The sequence below is a fragment of the Ranitomeya variabilis genome, chromosome 5, assembly GCF_051348905.1.
Source record: "Ranitomeya variabilis isolate aRanVar5 chromosome 5, aRanVar5.hap1, whole genome shotgun sequence".
Taxonomy (NCBI): Eukaryota; Metazoa; Chordata; class Amphibia; order Anura; family Dendrobatidae; genus Ranitomeya; species Ranitomeya variabilis.
Window position 1 is genome coordinate 63,423,001 of NC_135236.1, and position 13,255 is coordinate 63,436,255.

The 13,255-nt window shown below is 47.9% G+C and overlaps 32 non-coding genes across 32 annotated transcripts; all 32 read left to right on the forward strand.

Annotated features, from left to right (window-relative positions):
- The first annotated feature begins 117 nt into the window (after positions 1-117).
- LOC143777739 (U4 spliceosomal RNA) lies at positions 118-258 on the forward strand. Its single transcript, XR_013216443.1, has one exon. It is a non-coding gene; the product is annotated as a U4 spliceosomal RNA (small nuclear RNA).
- A 275-nt stretch (positions 259-533) lies between these two features.
- Positions 534-674, forward strand: LOC143777670 (U4 spliceosomal RNA). The gene has a single exon (XR_013216382.1). It is a non-coding gene; the product is annotated as a U4 spliceosomal RNA (small nuclear RNA).
- Positions 675-949: 275 nt separating this feature from the next.
- LOC143777477 (U4 spliceosomal RNA) lies at positions 950-1,090 on the forward strand. Its single transcript, XR_013216209.1, has one exon. It is a non-coding gene; the product is annotated as a U4 spliceosomal RNA (small nuclear RNA).
- Positions 1,091-1,365: 275 nt separating this feature from the next.
- LOC143777214 (U4 spliceosomal RNA) lies at positions 1,366-1,506 on the forward strand. The gene has a single exon (XR_013216024.1). It is a non-coding gene; the product is annotated as a U4 spliceosomal RNA (small nuclear RNA).
- A 275-nt stretch (positions 1,507-1,781) lies between these two features.
- LOC143777478 (U4 spliceosomal RNA) lies at positions 1,782-1,922 on the forward strand. Its single transcript, XR_013216210.1, has one exon. It is a non-coding gene; the product is annotated as a U4 spliceosomal RNA (small nuclear RNA).
- A 275-nt stretch (positions 1,923-2,197) lies between these two features.
- Positions 2,198-2,338, forward strand: LOC143777662 (U4 spliceosomal RNA). The gene has a single exon (XR_013216375.1). It is a non-coding gene; the product is annotated as a U4 spliceosomal RNA (small nuclear RNA).
- Positions 2,339-2,590: 252 nt separating this feature from the next.
- On the forward strand, positions 2,591-2,731 carry LOC143777479 (U4 spliceosomal RNA). The gene has a single exon (XR_013216211.1). It is a non-coding gene; the product is annotated as a U4 spliceosomal RNA (small nuclear RNA).
- A 252-nt stretch (positions 2,732-2,983) lies between these two features.
- Positions 2,984-3,124, forward strand: LOC143777652 (U4 spliceosomal RNA). The gene has a single exon (XR_013216367.1). It is a non-coding gene; the product is annotated as a U4 spliceosomal RNA (small nuclear RNA).
- Positions 3,125-3,376: 252 nt separating this feature from the next.
- Positions 3,377-3,517, forward strand: LOC143777480 (U4 spliceosomal RNA). Its single transcript, XR_013216212.1, has one exon. It is a non-coding gene; the product is annotated as a U4 spliceosomal RNA (small nuclear RNA).
- A 275-nt stretch (positions 3,518-3,792) lies between these two features.
- On the forward strand, positions 3,793-3,933 carry LOC143777653 (U4 spliceosomal RNA). The gene has a single exon (XR_013216368.1). It is a non-coding gene; the product is annotated as a U4 spliceosomal RNA (small nuclear RNA).
- A 275-nt stretch (positions 3,934-4,208) lies between these two features.
- Positions 4,209-4,349, forward strand: LOC143777481 (U4 spliceosomal RNA). Its single transcript, XR_013216213.1, has one exon. It is a non-coding gene; the product is annotated as a U4 spliceosomal RNA (small nuclear RNA).
- Positions 4,350-4,601: 252 nt separating this feature from the next.
- On the forward strand, positions 4,602-4,742 carry LOC143777482 (U4 spliceosomal RNA). The gene has a single exon (XR_013216214.1). It is a non-coding gene; the product is annotated as a U4 spliceosomal RNA (small nuclear RNA).
- A 275-nt stretch (positions 4,743-5,017) lies between these two features.
- On the forward strand, positions 5,018-5,158 carry LOC143777483 (U4 spliceosomal RNA). Its single transcript, XR_013216215.1, has one exon. It is a non-coding gene; the product is annotated as a U4 spliceosomal RNA (small nuclear RNA).
- A 275-nt stretch (positions 5,159-5,433) lies between these two features.
- Positions 5,434-5,574, forward strand: LOC143777772 (U4 spliceosomal RNA). The gene has a single exon (XR_013216471.1). It is a non-coding gene; the product is annotated as a U4 spliceosomal RNA (small nuclear RNA).
- Positions 5,575-5,849: 275 nt separating this feature from the next.
- On the forward strand, positions 5,850-5,990 carry LOC143777484 (U4 spliceosomal RNA). Its single transcript, XR_013216216.1, has one exon. It is a non-coding gene; the product is annotated as a U4 spliceosomal RNA (small nuclear RNA).
- A 275-nt stretch (positions 5,991-6,265) lies between these two features.
- LOC143777486 (U4 spliceosomal RNA) lies at positions 6,266-6,406 on the forward strand. Its single transcript, XR_013216217.1, has one exon. It is a non-coding gene; the product is annotated as a U4 spliceosomal RNA (small nuclear RNA).
- Positions 6,407-6,681: 275 nt separating this feature from the next.
- On the forward strand, positions 6,682-6,823 carry LOC143777192 (U4 spliceosomal RNA). Its single transcript, XR_013216004.1, has one exon. It is a non-coding gene; the product is annotated as a U4 spliceosomal RNA (small nuclear RNA).
- Positions 6,824-7,098: 275 nt separating this feature from the next.
- Positions 7,099-7,239, forward strand: LOC143777487 (U4 spliceosomal RNA). The gene has a single exon (XR_013216218.1). It is a non-coding gene; the product is annotated as a U4 spliceosomal RNA (small nuclear RNA).
- A 275-nt stretch (positions 7,240-7,514) lies between these two features.
- LOC143777488 (U4 spliceosomal RNA) lies at positions 7,515-7,655 on the forward strand. The gene has a single exon (XR_013216219.1). It is a non-coding gene; the product is annotated as a U4 spliceosomal RNA (small nuclear RNA).
- Positions 7,656-7,930: 275 nt separating this feature from the next.
- Positions 7,931-8,071, forward strand: LOC143777217 (U4 spliceosomal RNA). Its single transcript, XR_013216027.1, has one exon. It is a non-coding gene; the product is annotated as a U4 spliceosomal RNA (small nuclear RNA).
- Positions 8,072-8,323: 252 nt separating this feature from the next.
- On the forward strand, positions 8,324-8,464 carry LOC143777489 (U4 spliceosomal RNA). The gene has a single exon (XR_013216220.1). It is a non-coding gene; the product is annotated as a U4 spliceosomal RNA (small nuclear RNA).
- A 275-nt stretch (positions 8,465-8,739) lies between these two features.
- LOC143777490 (U4 spliceosomal RNA) lies at positions 8,740-8,880 on the forward strand. Its single transcript, XR_013216221.1, has one exon. It is a non-coding gene; the product is annotated as a U4 spliceosomal RNA (small nuclear RNA).
- A 275-nt stretch (positions 8,881-9,155) lies between these two features.
- Positions 9,156-9,296, forward strand: LOC143777492 (U4 spliceosomal RNA). Its single transcript, XR_013216222.1, has one exon. It is a non-coding gene; the product is annotated as a U4 spliceosomal RNA (small nuclear RNA).
- Positions 9,297-9,571: 275 nt separating this feature from the next.
- Positions 9,572-9,712, forward strand: LOC143777671 (U4 spliceosomal RNA). Its single transcript, XR_013216383.1, has one exon. It is a non-coding gene; the product is annotated as a U4 spliceosomal RNA (small nuclear RNA).
- Positions 9,713-9,987: 275 nt separating this feature from the next.
- On the forward strand, positions 9,988-10,128 carry LOC143777493 (U4 spliceosomal RNA). Its single transcript, XR_013216223.1, has one exon. It is a non-coding gene; the product is annotated as a U4 spliceosomal RNA (small nuclear RNA).
- A 275-nt stretch (positions 10,129-10,403) lies between these two features.
- LOC143777193 (U4 spliceosomal RNA) lies at positions 10,404-10,545 on the forward strand. The gene has a single exon (XR_013216005.1). It is a non-coding gene; the product is annotated as a U4 spliceosomal RNA (small nuclear RNA).
- Positions 10,546-10,820: 275 nt separating this feature from the next.
- Positions 10,821-10,961, forward strand: LOC143777494 (U4 spliceosomal RNA). The gene has a single exon (XR_013216224.1). It is a non-coding gene; the product is annotated as a U4 spliceosomal RNA (small nuclear RNA).
- Positions 10,962-11,236: 275 nt separating this feature from the next.
- LOC143777495 (U4 spliceosomal RNA) lies at positions 11,237-11,377 on the forward strand. The gene has a single exon (XR_013216225.1). It is a non-coding gene; the product is annotated as a U4 spliceosomal RNA (small nuclear RNA).
- Positions 11,378-11,652: 275 nt separating this feature from the next.
- On the forward strand, positions 11,653-11,793 carry LOC143777218 (U4 spliceosomal RNA). Its single transcript, XR_013216028.1, has one exon. It is a non-coding gene; the product is annotated as a U4 spliceosomal RNA (small nuclear RNA).
- Positions 11,794-12,045: 252 nt separating this feature from the next.
- LOC143777496 (U4 spliceosomal RNA) lies at positions 12,046-12,186 on the forward strand. Its single transcript, XR_013216226.1, has one exon. It is a non-coding gene; the product is annotated as a U4 spliceosomal RNA (small nuclear RNA).
- A 275-nt stretch (positions 12,187-12,461) lies between these two features.
- Positions 12,462-12,602, forward strand: LOC143777497 (U4 spliceosomal RNA). The gene has a single exon (XR_013216227.1). It is a non-coding gene; the product is annotated as a U4 spliceosomal RNA (small nuclear RNA).
- A 275-nt stretch (positions 12,603-12,877) lies between these two features.
- LOC143777672 (U4 spliceosomal RNA) lies at positions 12,878-13,018 on the forward strand. Its single transcript, XR_013216384.1, has one exon. It is a non-coding gene; the product is annotated as a U4 spliceosomal RNA (small nuclear RNA).
- The last annotated feature ends 237 nt before the right edge of the window (positions 13,019-13,255 follow it).

The following is a 13,255-nucleotide window of genomic DNA, read 5'->3' on the forward strand; positions in this document are numbered from 1 at the left end:
CCTTACACTGTCGACACCTTGAAGCAGTGCGGGAGGGCCAGTGGTCAAATGGATCTCACTATGACTTAAATAAGCTCTTCCTTGGAAGCGGGAATTCCTAGTCGCCCAACTTCCTTCAACTTTGCGCAGTGGCAATATCGTAGCCCATGAGGTCTAACCGAGGCGTGATTATTGCTAATTGAATACTTTTCCCAATACCCCGCCATGATGACTTGAAATATAGTCAGCATTGGCAATTTTTGCTGGTCTCTCAGGAGGCTTCATCCATGGTATGCAAATGACAGAGTCTTAGCTCCTCCCAGTGTGGAGGAGAATCCTCGCTTCCCACAGCAATGTATTGATGGTTTATTCCTGGAGCAGAAGGAGAAAGTGAGCTGGTCTGGCTGTAATGGGCAAAAATGATGTCTTCCCTGAGCCCTTACACTGTCGACACCTTGAAGCAGTGCGGGAGGGCCAGTGGTCAAATGGATCTCACCATGACTTAAATAAGCTCTTCCTTGGAAGCGGGAATTCCTAGTCGCCCAACTTCCTTCAACTTTGCGCAGTGGCAATATCGTAGCTCATGAGGTCTAACCGAGGCGTGATTATTGCTAATTGAAAACTTTTCCCAATACCCCGCCATGATGACTTGAAATATAGTCAGCATTGGCAATTTTTGCTGGTCTCTCAGGAGGCTTCATCCATGGTATGCAAATGACAGAGCCTTAGCTCCTCCCAGTGTGGAGGAGAATCCTCGCTTCCCACAGCAATGTATTGATGGTTTATGCCTGGAGCAGAAGGAGAAAGTGAGCTGGTCTGGCTGTAATGGGCAAAAAAGATGTCTTCCCTGAGCATTTACACTGTCGATACCTTGAAGCAGTGAGGGAGGGCCAGTGGTCAAATGGATCTCACCATGACTTAAATAAGCTCTTCCTTGGAAGCGGGAATTCCTAGTCGCCCAACTTCCTTCAACTTTGCGCAGTGGCAATATCGTAGCCCATGAGGTCTAACCGAGGCGTGATTATTGCTAATTGAAAACTTTTCCCAATACCCCGCCATGATGACTTGAAATATAGTCAGCATTGGCAATTTTTGCTGGTCTCTCAGGAGGCTTCATCCATGGTATGCAAATGAAAGAGTCTTAGCTCCTCCCAGTGTGGAGGAGAATCCTCGCTTCCCACAGCAATGTATTGATGGTTTATGCCTGGAGCAGAAGGAGAAAGTGAGCTGGTCTGGCTGTAATGGGCAAAAATGATGTCTTCCCTGATCCCTTACACTATCGACACCTTGAAGCAGTGCGGGAGGGCCAGTGGTCAAATGGATCTCACCATGACTTAAATAAGCTCTTCCTTGGAAGCGGGAATTCCTAGTCGCCCAACTTCCTTCAACTTTGCGCAGTGGCAATATCGTAGCCCATGAGGTCTAACCGAGGCGTGATTATTGCTAATTGAAAACTTTTCCCAATACCCTTCCATGATGACTTGAAATATAGTCAGAATTGGCAATTTTTGCTGGTCTCTCAGGAGGCTTCATCCATGGTATGCAAATGACAGAGTGATAGCTCCTCCCAGTGTGGAGGAGAATCCTCGCTTCCCACAGCAATGTATTGATGGTTTATGCCTGGAGCAGACGGAGAAAGTGAGCTGGTCTGGCTATAATGGGCAAAAATGATGTCTTCCCTGAGCCCTTACACTGTCGACACCTTGAAGCAGTGCGGGAGGGCCAGTGGTCAAATGGATCTCACCATGACTTAAATAAGCTCTTCCTTGGAAGTGGGAATTCCTAGTCGCCCAACTTCCTTCAACTTTGCGCAGTGGCAATATCGTAGCCCATGAGGTCTAACCGAGGCGTGATTATTGCTAATTGAAAACTTTTCCCAATACCCCGCCATGATGACTTGAAATATAGTCAGCATTGGCAATTTTTGCTGGTCTCTCAGGAGGCTTCATCCATGGTATGCAAATGACAGAGTCTTAGCTCCTCCCAGTGTGGAGGAGAATCCTCGCTTCCCACAGCAATGTATTGATGGTTTATGCCTGGAGCAGAAGGAGAAAGTGAGCTGGTCTGGCTATAATGGGCAAAAATGATGTCTTCCCTGAGCCCTTACACTGTCGACACCTTGAAGCAGTGCGGGAGGGCCAGTGGTCAAATGGATCTCACCATGACTTAAATAAGCTCTTCCTTGGAAGTGGGAATTCCTAGTCGCCCAACTTCCTTCAACTTTGCGCAGTGGCAATATCGTAGCCCATGAGGTCTAACCGAGGTGTGATTATTGCTAATTGAAAACTTTTCCCAATACCCCGCCATGATGACTTGAAATATAGTCAGCATTGGCAATTTTTGCTGGTCTCTCAGGAGGCTTCATCCATGGTATGCAAATGACAGAGTCTTAGCTCCTCCCAGTGTGGAGGAGAATCCTCGCTTCCCACAGCAATGTATTGATGGTTTATGCCTGGAGCAGAAGGAGAAAGTGAGCTGGTCTGGCTATAATGGGCAAAAATGATGTCTTCCCTGAGCCCTTACACTGTCGACACCTTGAAGCAGTGCGGGAGGGCCAGTGGTCAAATGGATCTCCTTGGAAGCGGGAATTCCTAGTCGCCCAACTTCCTTCAACTTTGCGCAGTGGCAATATCGTAGCCCATGAGGTCTAACCGAGGCGTGATTATTGCTAATTGAAAACTTTTCCCAATACCCCGCCATGATGACTTGAAATATAGTCAGCATTGGCAATTTTTGCTGGTCTCTCAGGAGGCTTCATCCATGGTATGCAAATGACAGAGTCTTAGCTCCTCCCAGTGTGGAGGAGAATCCTCGCTTCCCACAGCAATGTATTGATGGTTTATGCCTGGAGCAGAAGGAGAAAGTGAGCTGGTCTGGCTATAATGGGCAAAAATGATGTCTTCCCTGAGCCCTTACACTGTCGACACCTTGAAGCAGTGCGGGAGGGCCAGTGGTCAAATGGATCTCCTTGGAAGCGGGAATTCCTAGTCGCCCAACTTCCTTCAACTTTGCGCAGTGGCAATATCGTAGCCCATGAGGTCTAACCGAGGCGTGATTATTGCTAATTGAAAACTTTTCCCAATACCCCGCCATGATGTCTTGAAATATAGTCAGCATTGGCAATTTTTGCTGGTCTCTCAGGAGGCTTCATCCATGGTATGCAAATGACAGAGTCTTAGCTCCTCCCAGTGTGGAGGAGAATCCTCGCTTCCCACAGCAATGTATTGATGGTTTGTGCCTGGAGCAGAAGGAGAAAGTGAGCTGGTCTGGCTGTAATGGGCAAAAATGATGTCTTCCCTGAGCCCTTACACTGTCGACACCTTGAAGCAGTGCGGGAGGGCCAGTGGTCAAATGGATCTCTTTGGAAGTGGGAATTCCTAGTCGCCCAACTTCCTTCAACTTTGCGCAGTGGCAATATCGTAGCCCATGAGGTCTAACCGAGGCGTGATTATTGCTAATTGAAAACTTTTCCCAATACCCCGCCATGATGACTTGAAATATAGTCAGCATTGGCAATTTTTGCTGGTCTCTCAGGAGGCTTCATCCATGGTATACAAATGACAGAGCCTTAGCTCCTCCCAGTGTGGAGGAGAATCCTCGCTTCCCACAGCAATGTATTGATGGTTTATGCCTGGAGCAGAAGGAGAAAGTGAGCTGGTCTGGCTGTAATGGGCAAAAAAGATGTCTTCCCTGAGCCCTTACACTGTCGATACCTTGAAGCAGTGCGGGAGGGCCAGTGGTCAAATGGATCTCACCATGACTTAAATAAGCTCTTCCTTGGAAGCGGGAATTCCTAGTCGCCCAACTTCCTTCAACTTTGCGCAGTGGCAATATCGTAGCCCATGAGGTCTAACCGAGGCGTGATTATTGCTAATTGAAAACTTTTCCCAATACCCCGCCATGATGTCTTGAAATATAGTCAGCATTGGCAATTTTTGCTGGTCTCTCAGGAGGCTTCATCCATGGTATGCAAATGACAGAGTCTTAGCTCCTCCCAGTGTGGAGGAGAATCCTCGCTTCCCACAGCAATGTATTGATGGTTTATGCCTGGAGCAGAAGGAGAAAGTGAGCTGGTCTGGCTGTAATGGGCAAAAATGATGTCTTCCCTGAGCCCTTACACTGTCGACACCTTGAAGCAGTGCGGGAGGGCCAGTGGTCAAATGGATCTCACCATGACTTAAATAAGCTCTTCCTTGGAAGCGGGAATTCCTAGTCGCCCAACTTCCTTCAACTTTGCGCAGTGGCAATATCGTAGCCCATGAGGTCTAACCGAGGCGTGATTATTGCTAATTGAAAACTTTTCCCAATACCCCGCCATGATGACTTGAAATATAGTCAGCATTGGCAATTTTTGCTGGTCTCTCAGGAGGCTTCATCCATGGTATGCAAATGACAGAGTCTTAGCTCCTCCCAGTGTGGAGGAGAATCCTCGCTTCCCACAGCAATGTATTGATGGTTTATGCCTGGAGCAGAAGGAGAAAGTGAGCTGGTCTGGCTGTAATGGGCAAAAATGATGTCTTCCCTGAGCCCTTACACTGTCGACACCTTGAAGCAGTGCGGGAGGGCCAGTGGTCAAATGGATCTCCTTGGAAGCGGGAATTCCTAGTCGCCCAACTTCCTTCAACTTTGCGCAGTGGCAATATCGTAGCCCATGAGGTCTAACCGAGGCGTGATTATTGCTAATTGAAAACTTTTCCCAATACCCCGCCATGATGACTTGAAATATAGTCAGCATTGGCAATTTTTGCTGGTCTCTCAGGAGGCTTCATCCATGGTATGCAAATGACAGAGTCTTAGCTCCTCCCAGTGTGGAGGAGAATCCTCGCTTCCCACAGCAATGTATTGATGGTTTATGCCTGGAGCAGAAGGAGAAAGTGAGCTGGTCTGGCTGTAATGGGCAAAAATGATGTCTTCCCTGAGCCCTTACACTGTCGACACCTTGAAGCAGTGCGGGAGGGCCAGTGGTCAAATGGATCTCACCATGACTTAAATAAGCTCTTCCTTGGAAGCGGGAATTCCTAGTCGCCCAACTTCCTTCAACTTTGCGCAGTGGCAATATCGTAGCCCATGAGGTCTAACCGAGGCGTGATTATTGCTAATTGAAAACTTTTCCCAATACCCCGCCATGATGACTTGAAATATAGTCAGCATTGGCAATTTTTGCTGGTCTCTCAGGAGGCTTCATCCATGGTATGCAAATGACAGAGTCTTAGCTCCTCCCAGTGTGGAGGAGAATCCTCGCTTCCCACAGCAATGTATTGATGGTTTATGCCTGGAGCAGAAGGAGAAAGTGAGCTGGTTTGGCTGTAATGGGCAAAAATGATGTCTTCCCTGAGCCCTTACACTGTCGACACCTTGAAGCAGTGCGGGAGGGCCAGTGGTCAAATGGATCTCACCATGACTTAAATAAGCTCTTCCTTGGAAGCGGGAATTCCAAGTCACCCAACTTCCTTCAACTTTGCGCAGTGGCAATGTCGTAGCCCATGAGGTCTAACCGAGGCGTGATTATTGCTAATTGAAAACTTTTCCCAATACCCCGCCATGATGACTTGAAATATAGTCAGAATTGGCAATTTTTGCTGGTCTCTCAGGAGGCTTCATCCATGGTATGCAAATGACAGAGTGATAGCTCCTCCCAGTGTGGAGGAGAATCCTCGCTTCCCACAGCAATGTATTGACGGTTTATGCCTGGAGCAGAAGGAGAAAGTGAGCTGGTCTGGCTGTAATGGGCAAAAATGATGTCTTCCCTGAGCCCTTACACTGTCGACACCTTGAAGCAGTGCGGGAGGGCCAGTGGTCAAATGGATCTCACCATGACTTAAATAAGCTCTTCCTTGGAAGCGGGAATTCCTAGTCGCCCAACTTCCTTCAACTTTGCGCAGTGGCAATATCGTAGCCCATGAGGTCTAACCGAGGCGTGATTATTGCTAATTGAAAACTTTTCCCAATACCCCGCCATGATGACTTGAAATATAGTCAGCATTGGCAATTTTTGCTGGTCTCTCAGGAGGCTTCATCCATGGTATGCAAATGACAGAGCCTTAGCTCCTCCCAGTGTGGAGGAGAATCCTCGCTTCCCACAGCAATGTATTGATGGTTTATGCCTGGAGCAGAAGGAGAAAGTGAGCTGGTCTGGCTGTAATGGGCAAAAAAGATGTCTTCCCTGAGCCCTTACACTGTCGATACCTTGAAGCAGTGAGGGAGGGCCAGTGGTCAAATGGATCTCACCATGACTTAAATAAGCTCTTCCTTGGAAGCGGGAATTCCTAGTCGCCCAACTTCCTTCAACTTTGCGCAGTGGCAATATCGTAGCCCATGAGGTCTAACCGAGGCGTGATTATTGCTAATTGAAAACTTTTCCCAATACCCCGCCATGATGACTTGAAATATAGTCAGCATTGGCAATTTTTGCTGGTCTCTCAGGAGGCTTCATCCATGGTATGCAAATGAAAGAGTCTTAGCTCCTCCCAGTGTGGAGGAGAATCCTCGCTTCCCACAGCAATGTATTGATGGTTTATGCCTGGAGCAGAAGGAGAAAGTGAGCTGGTCTGGCTGTAATGGGCAAAAATGATGTCTTCCCTGAGCCCTTACACTGTCGACACCTTGAAGCAGTGCGGGAGGGCCAGTGGTCAAATGGATCTCACCATGACTTAAATAAGCTCTTCCTTGGAAGCGGGAATTCCTAGTCGCCCAAATTCCTTCAACTTTGTGCAGTGGCAATATCGTAGCCCATGAGGTCTACCCGAGGCGTGATTATTGCTAATTGAAAACTTTTCCCAATACCCCGCCATGATGACTTGAAATATAGTCAGCATTTGGCAATTTTTGCTGGTCTCTCAGGAGGCTTCAGCCATGGTATGCAAATGACAGATTCTTAGCTCCTCCCAGTGTGGAGGAGAATCCTCGCTTCCCACAGCAATGTATTGATGGTTTATGCCTGGAGTAGAAGGAGAAAGTGAGCTGGTCTGGCTGTAATGGGCAAAAATGATGTCTTCCCTGAGCCCTTACACTGTCGACACCTTGAAGAAGTGCGGGAGGGCCAGTGGTCAAATGGATCTCACCATGACTTAAATAAGCTCTTCCTTGGAAGCGGGAATTCCTAGTCGCCCAACTTCCTTCAACTTTGCGCAGTGGCAATATCGTAGCCCATGAGGTCTAACCGAGGCGTGATTATTGCTAATTGAAAACTTTTCCCAATACCCCGCCATGATGACTTGAAATATAGTCAGCATTGGCAATTTTTGCTGGTCTCTCAGGAGGCTTCATCCATGGTATGCAAATGACAGAGTGTTAGCTCCTCCCAGTGTGGAGGAGAATCCTCGCTTCCCACAGCAATGTATTGATGGTTTATGCCTGGAGCAGAAGGAGAAAGTGAGCTGGTCTGGCTGTAATGGGCAAAAATGATGTCTTCCCTGAGCCCTTACACTGTCGACACCTTGAAGCAGTGCGGGAGGGCCAGTGGTCAAATGGATCTCACCATGACTTAAATAAGCTCTTCCTTGGAAGCGGGAATTCCTAGTCGCCCAACTTCCTTCAACTTTGCGCAGTGGCAATATCGTAGCCCATGAGGTCTAACCGAGGCGTGATTATTGCTAATTGAAAACTTTTCCCAATACCCCGCCATGATGACTTGAAATATAGTCAGCATTGGCAATTTTTGCTGGTCTCTCAGGAGGCTTCATCCATGGTATGCAAATGACAGAGTGATAGCTCCTCCCAGTGTGGAGGAGAATCCTCGCTTCCCACAGCAATGTATTGATGGTTTATGCCTGGAGCAGAAGGAGAAAGTGAGCTGGTCTGGCTGTAATGGGCAAAAATGATGTCTTCCCTGAGCCTTTACACTGTTGACACCTTGAAGCAGTGCGGGAGGGCCAGTGGTCAAATGGATCTCACCATGACTTAAATAAGCTCTTCCTTGGAAGCGGGAATTCCTAGTCGCCCAACTTCCTTCAACTTTGCGCAGTGGCAATATCGTAGACCATGAGGTCTAACCGAGGCGTGATTATTGCTAATTGAAAACTTTTCCCAATACCCCGCCATGATGACTTGAAATATAGTCAGCATTGGCAATTTTTGCTGGTCTCTCAGAAGGCTTCATCCATGGTATGCAAATGACAGAGTCTTAGCTCCTCCCAGTGTGGAGGAGAATCCTCGCTTCCCACAGCAATGTATTGATGGTTTATGCCTGGAGCAGAAGGAGAAAGTGAGCTGGTCTGGCTGTAATGGGCAAAAATGATGTCTTCCCTGAGCCCTTACACTGTCGACACCTTGAAGCAGTGCGGGAGGGCCAGTGGTCAAATGGATCTCCTTGGAAGCGGGAATTCCTAGTCGCCCAACTTCCTTCAACTTTGCGCAGTGGCAATATCGTAGCCCATGAGGTCTAACCGAGGCGTGATTATTGCTAATTGAAAACTTTTCCCAATACCCCGCCATGATGACTTGAAATATAGTCAGCATTGGCAATTTTTGCTGGTCTCTCAGGAGGCTTCATCCATGGTATGCAAATGACAGAGTCTTAGCTCCTCCCAGTGTGGAGGAGAATCCTCGCTTCCCACAGCAATGTATTGATGGTTTATGCCTGGAGCAGAAGGAGAAAGTGAGCTGGTCTGGCTGTAATGGGCAAAAATGATGTCTTCCCTCAGCCCTTACACTGTCGACACCTTGAAGCAGTGCGGGAGGGCCAGTGGTCAAATGGATCTCACCATGACTTAAATAAGCTCTTCCTTGGAAGCGGGAATTCCTAGTCGCCCAACTTCCTTCAACTTTGCGCAGTGGCAATATCGTAGCCCATGAGGTCTAACCGAGGCGTGATTATTGCTAATTGAAAACTTTTCCCAATACCCCGCCATGATGACTTGAAATATAGTCAGCATTGGCAATTTTTGCTGGTCTCTCAGGAGGCTTCATCCATGGTATGCAAATGACAGAGTGATAGCTCCTCCCAGTGTGGAGGAGAATCCTCGCTTCCCACAGCAATGTATTGACGGTTTATGCCTGGAGCAGAAGGAGAAAGTGAGCTGGTCTGGCTGTAATGGGCAAAAAAGATGTCTTCCCTGAGCCCTTACACTGTCGATACCTTGAAGCAGTGAGGGAGGGCCAGAGGTCAAATGGATCTCACCATGACTTAAATAAGCTCTTCCTTGGAAGCGGGAATTCCTAGTCGCCCAACTTCCTTCAACTTTGCGCAGTGGCAATATCGTAGCCCATGAGGTCTAACCGAGGCGTGATTATTGCTAATTGAAAACTTTTCCCAATACCCCGCCATGATGACTTGAAATATAGTCAGCATTGGCAATTTTTGCTGGTCTCTCAGGAGGCTTCATCCATGGTATGCAAATGACAGAGTCTTAGCTCCTCCCAGTGTGGAGGAGAATCCTCGCTTCCCACAGCAATGTATTGATGGTTTATTCCTGGAGCAGAAGGAGAAAGTGAGCTGGTCTGGCTGTAATGGGCAAAAATGATGTCTTCCCTGAGCCCTTACACTGTCGACACCTTGAAGCAGTGCGGGAGGGCCAGTGGTCAAATGGATCTCACCATGACTTAAATAAGCTCTTCCTTGGAAGCGGGAATTCCTAGTCGCCCAACTTCCTTCAACTTTGCGCAGTGGCAATATCGTAGCTCATGAGGTCTAACCGAGGCGTGATTATTGCTAATTGAAAACTTTTCCCAATACCCCGCCATGATGACTTGAAATATAGTCAGCATTGGCAATTTTTGCTGGTCTCTCAGGAGGCTTCATCCATGGTATGCAAATGACAGAGCCTTAGCTCCTCCCAGTGTGGAGGAGAATCCTCGCTTCCCACAGCAATGTATTGATGGTTTATGCCTGGAGCAGAAGGAGAAAGTGAGCTGGTCTGGCTGTAATGGGCAAAAAAGATGTCTTCCCTGAGCCCTTACACTGTCGATACCTTGAAGCAGTGAGGGAGGGCCAGTGGTCAAATGGATCTCACCATGACTTAAATAAGCTCTTCCTTGGAAGCGGGAATTCCTAGTCGCCCAACTTCCTTCAACTTTGCGCAGTGGCAATATCGTAGCCCATGAGGTCTAACCGAGGCGTGATTATTGCTAATTGAAAACTTTTCCCAATACCCCGCCATGATGACTTGAAATATAGTCAGCATTGGCAATTTTTGCTGGTCTCTCAGGAGGCTTCATCCATGGTATGCAAATGAAAGAGTCTTAGCTCCTCCCAGTGTGGAGGAGAATCCTCGCTTCCCACAGCAATGTATTGATGGTTTATGCCTGGAGCAGAAGGAGAAAGTGAGCTGGTCTGGCTGTAATGGGCAAAAATGATGTCTTCCCTGAGCCCTTACACTGTCGACACCTTGAAGCAGTGCGGGAGGGCCAGTGATCAAATGGATCTCACCATGACTTAAATAAGCTCTTCCTTGGAAGCGGGAATTCCTAGTCGCCCAAATTCCTTCAACTTTGTGCAGTGGCAATATCGTAGCCCATGAGGTCTACCCGAGGCGTGATTATTGCTAATTGAAAACTTTTCCCAATACCCCGCCATGATGACTTGAAATATAGTCAGCATTTGGCAATTTTTGCTGGTCTCTCAGGAGGCTTCAGCCATGGTATGCAAATGACAGATTCTTAGCTCCTCCCAGTGTGGAGGAGAATCCTCGCTTCCCACAGCAATGTATTGATGGTTTATGCCTGGAGTAGAAGGAGAAAGTGAGCTGGTCTGGCTGTAATGGGCAAAAATGATGTCTTCCCTGAGCCCTTACACTGTCGACACCTTGAAGAAGTGCGGGAGGGCCAGTGGTCAAATGGATCTCACCATGACTTAAATAAGCTCTTCCTTGGAAGCGGGAATTCCTAGTCGCCCAACTTCCTTCAACTTTGCGCAGTGGCAATATCGTAGCCCATGAGGTCTAACCGAGGCGTGATTATTGCTAATTGAAAACTTTTCCCAATACCCCGCCATGATGACTTGAAATATAGTCAGCATTGGCAATTTTTGCTGGTCTCTCAGGAGGCTTCATCCATGGTATGCAAATGACAGAGTGTTAGCTCCTCCCAGTGTGGAGGAGAATCCTCGCTTCCCACAGCAATGTATTGATGGTTTATGCCTGGAGCAGAAGGAGAAAGTGAGCTGGTCTGGCTGTAATGGGCAAAAATGATGTCTTCCCTGAGCCCTTACACTGTCGACACCTTGAAGCAGTGCGGGAGGGCCAGTGGTCAAATGGATCTCACCATGACTTAAATAAGCTCTTCCTTGGAAGCGGGAATTCCTAGTCGCCCAACTTCCTTCAACTTTGCGCAGTGGCAATATCGTAGCCCATGAGGTCTAACCGAGGCGTGATTATTGCTAATTGAAAACTTTTCCCAATACCCCGCCATGATGACTTGAAATATAGTCAGCATTGGCAATTTTTGCTGGTCTCTCAGGAGGCTTCATCCATGGTATGCAAATGACAGAGTGATAGCTCCTCCCAGTGTGGAGGAGAATCCTCGCTTCCCACAGCAATGTATTGATGGTTTATGCCTGGAGCAGAAGGAGAAAGTGAGCTGGTCTGGCTGTAATGGGCAAAAATGATGTCTTCCCTGAGCCTTTACACTGTTGACACCTTGAAGCAGTGCGGGAGGGCCAGTGGTCAAATGGATCTCACCATGACTTAAATAAGCTCTTCCTTGGAAGCGGGAATTCCTAGTCGCCCAACTTCCTTCAACTTTGCGCAGTGGCAATATCGTAGACCATGAGGTCTAACCGAGGCGTGATTATTGCTAATTGAAAACTTTTCCCAATACCCCGCCATGATGACTTGAAATATAGTCAGCATTGGCAATTTTTGCTGGTCTCTCAGAAGGCTTCATCCATGGTATGCAAATGACAGAGTCTTAGCTCCTCCCAGTGTGGAGGAGAATCCTCGCTTCCCACAGCAATGTATTGATGGTTTATGCCTGGAGCAGAAGGAGAAAGTGAGCTGGTCTGGCTGTAATGGGCAAAAATGATGTCTTCCCTGAGCCCTTACACTGTCGACACCTTGAAGCAGTGCGGGAGGGCCAGTGGTCAAATGGATCTCCTTGGAAGCGGGAATTCCTAGTCGCCCAACTTCCTTCAACTTTGCGCAGTGGCAATATCGTAGCCCATGAGGTCTAACCGAGGCGTGATTATTGCTAATTGAAAACTTTTCCCAATACCCCGCCATGATGACTTGAAATATAGTCAGCATTGGCAATTTTTGCTGGTCTCTCAGGAGGCTTCATCCATGGTATGCAAATGACAGAGTCTTAGCTCCTCCCAGTGTGGAGGAGAATCCTCGCTTCCCACAGCAATGTATTGATGGTTTATGCCTGGAGCAGAAGGAGAAAGTGAGCTGGTCTGGCTGTAATGGGCAAAAATGATGTCTTCCCTCAGCCCTTACACTGTCGACACCTTGAAGCAGTGCGGGAGGGCCAGTGGTCAAATGGATCTCACCATGACTTAAATAAGCTCTTCCTTGGAAGCGGGAATTCCTAGTCGCCCAACTTCCTTCAACTTTGCGCAGTGGCAATATCGTAGCCCATGAGGTCTAACCGAGGCGTGATTATTGCTAATTGAAAACTTTTCCCAATACCCCGCCATGATGACTTGAAATATAGTCAGCATTGGCAATTTTTGCTGGTCTCTCAGGAGGCTTCATCCATGGTATGCAAATGACAGAGTCTTAGCTCCTCCCAGTGTGGAGGAGAATCCTCGCTTCCCACAGCAATGTATTGATGGTTTATTCCTGGAGCAGAAGGAGAAAGTGAGCTGGTCTGGCTGTAATGGGCAAAAATGATGTCTTCCCTGAGCCCTTACACTGTCGACACCTTGAAGCAGTGCGGGAGGGCCAGTGGTCAAATGGATCTCACCATGACTTAAATAAGCTCTTCCTTGGAAGCGGGAATTCCTAGTCGCCCAACTTCCTTCAACTTTGCGCAGTGGCAATATCGTAGCTCATGAGGTCTAACCGAGGCGTGATTATTGCTAATTGAAAACTTTTCCCAATACCCCGCCATGATGACTTGAAATATAGTCAGCATTGGCAATTTTTGCTGGTCTCTCAGGAGGCTTCATCCATGGTATGCAAATGACAGAGCCTTAGCTCCTCCCAGTGTGGAGGAGAATCCTCGCTTCCCACAGCAATGTATTGATGGTTTATGCCTGGAGCAGAAGGAGAAAGTGAGCTGGTCTGGCTGTAATGGGCAAAAAAGATGTCTTCCCTGAGCCCTTACACTGTCGATACCTTGAAGCAGTGAGGGAGGGCCAGTGGTCAAATGGATCTCACCATGACTTAAATAAGCTCTT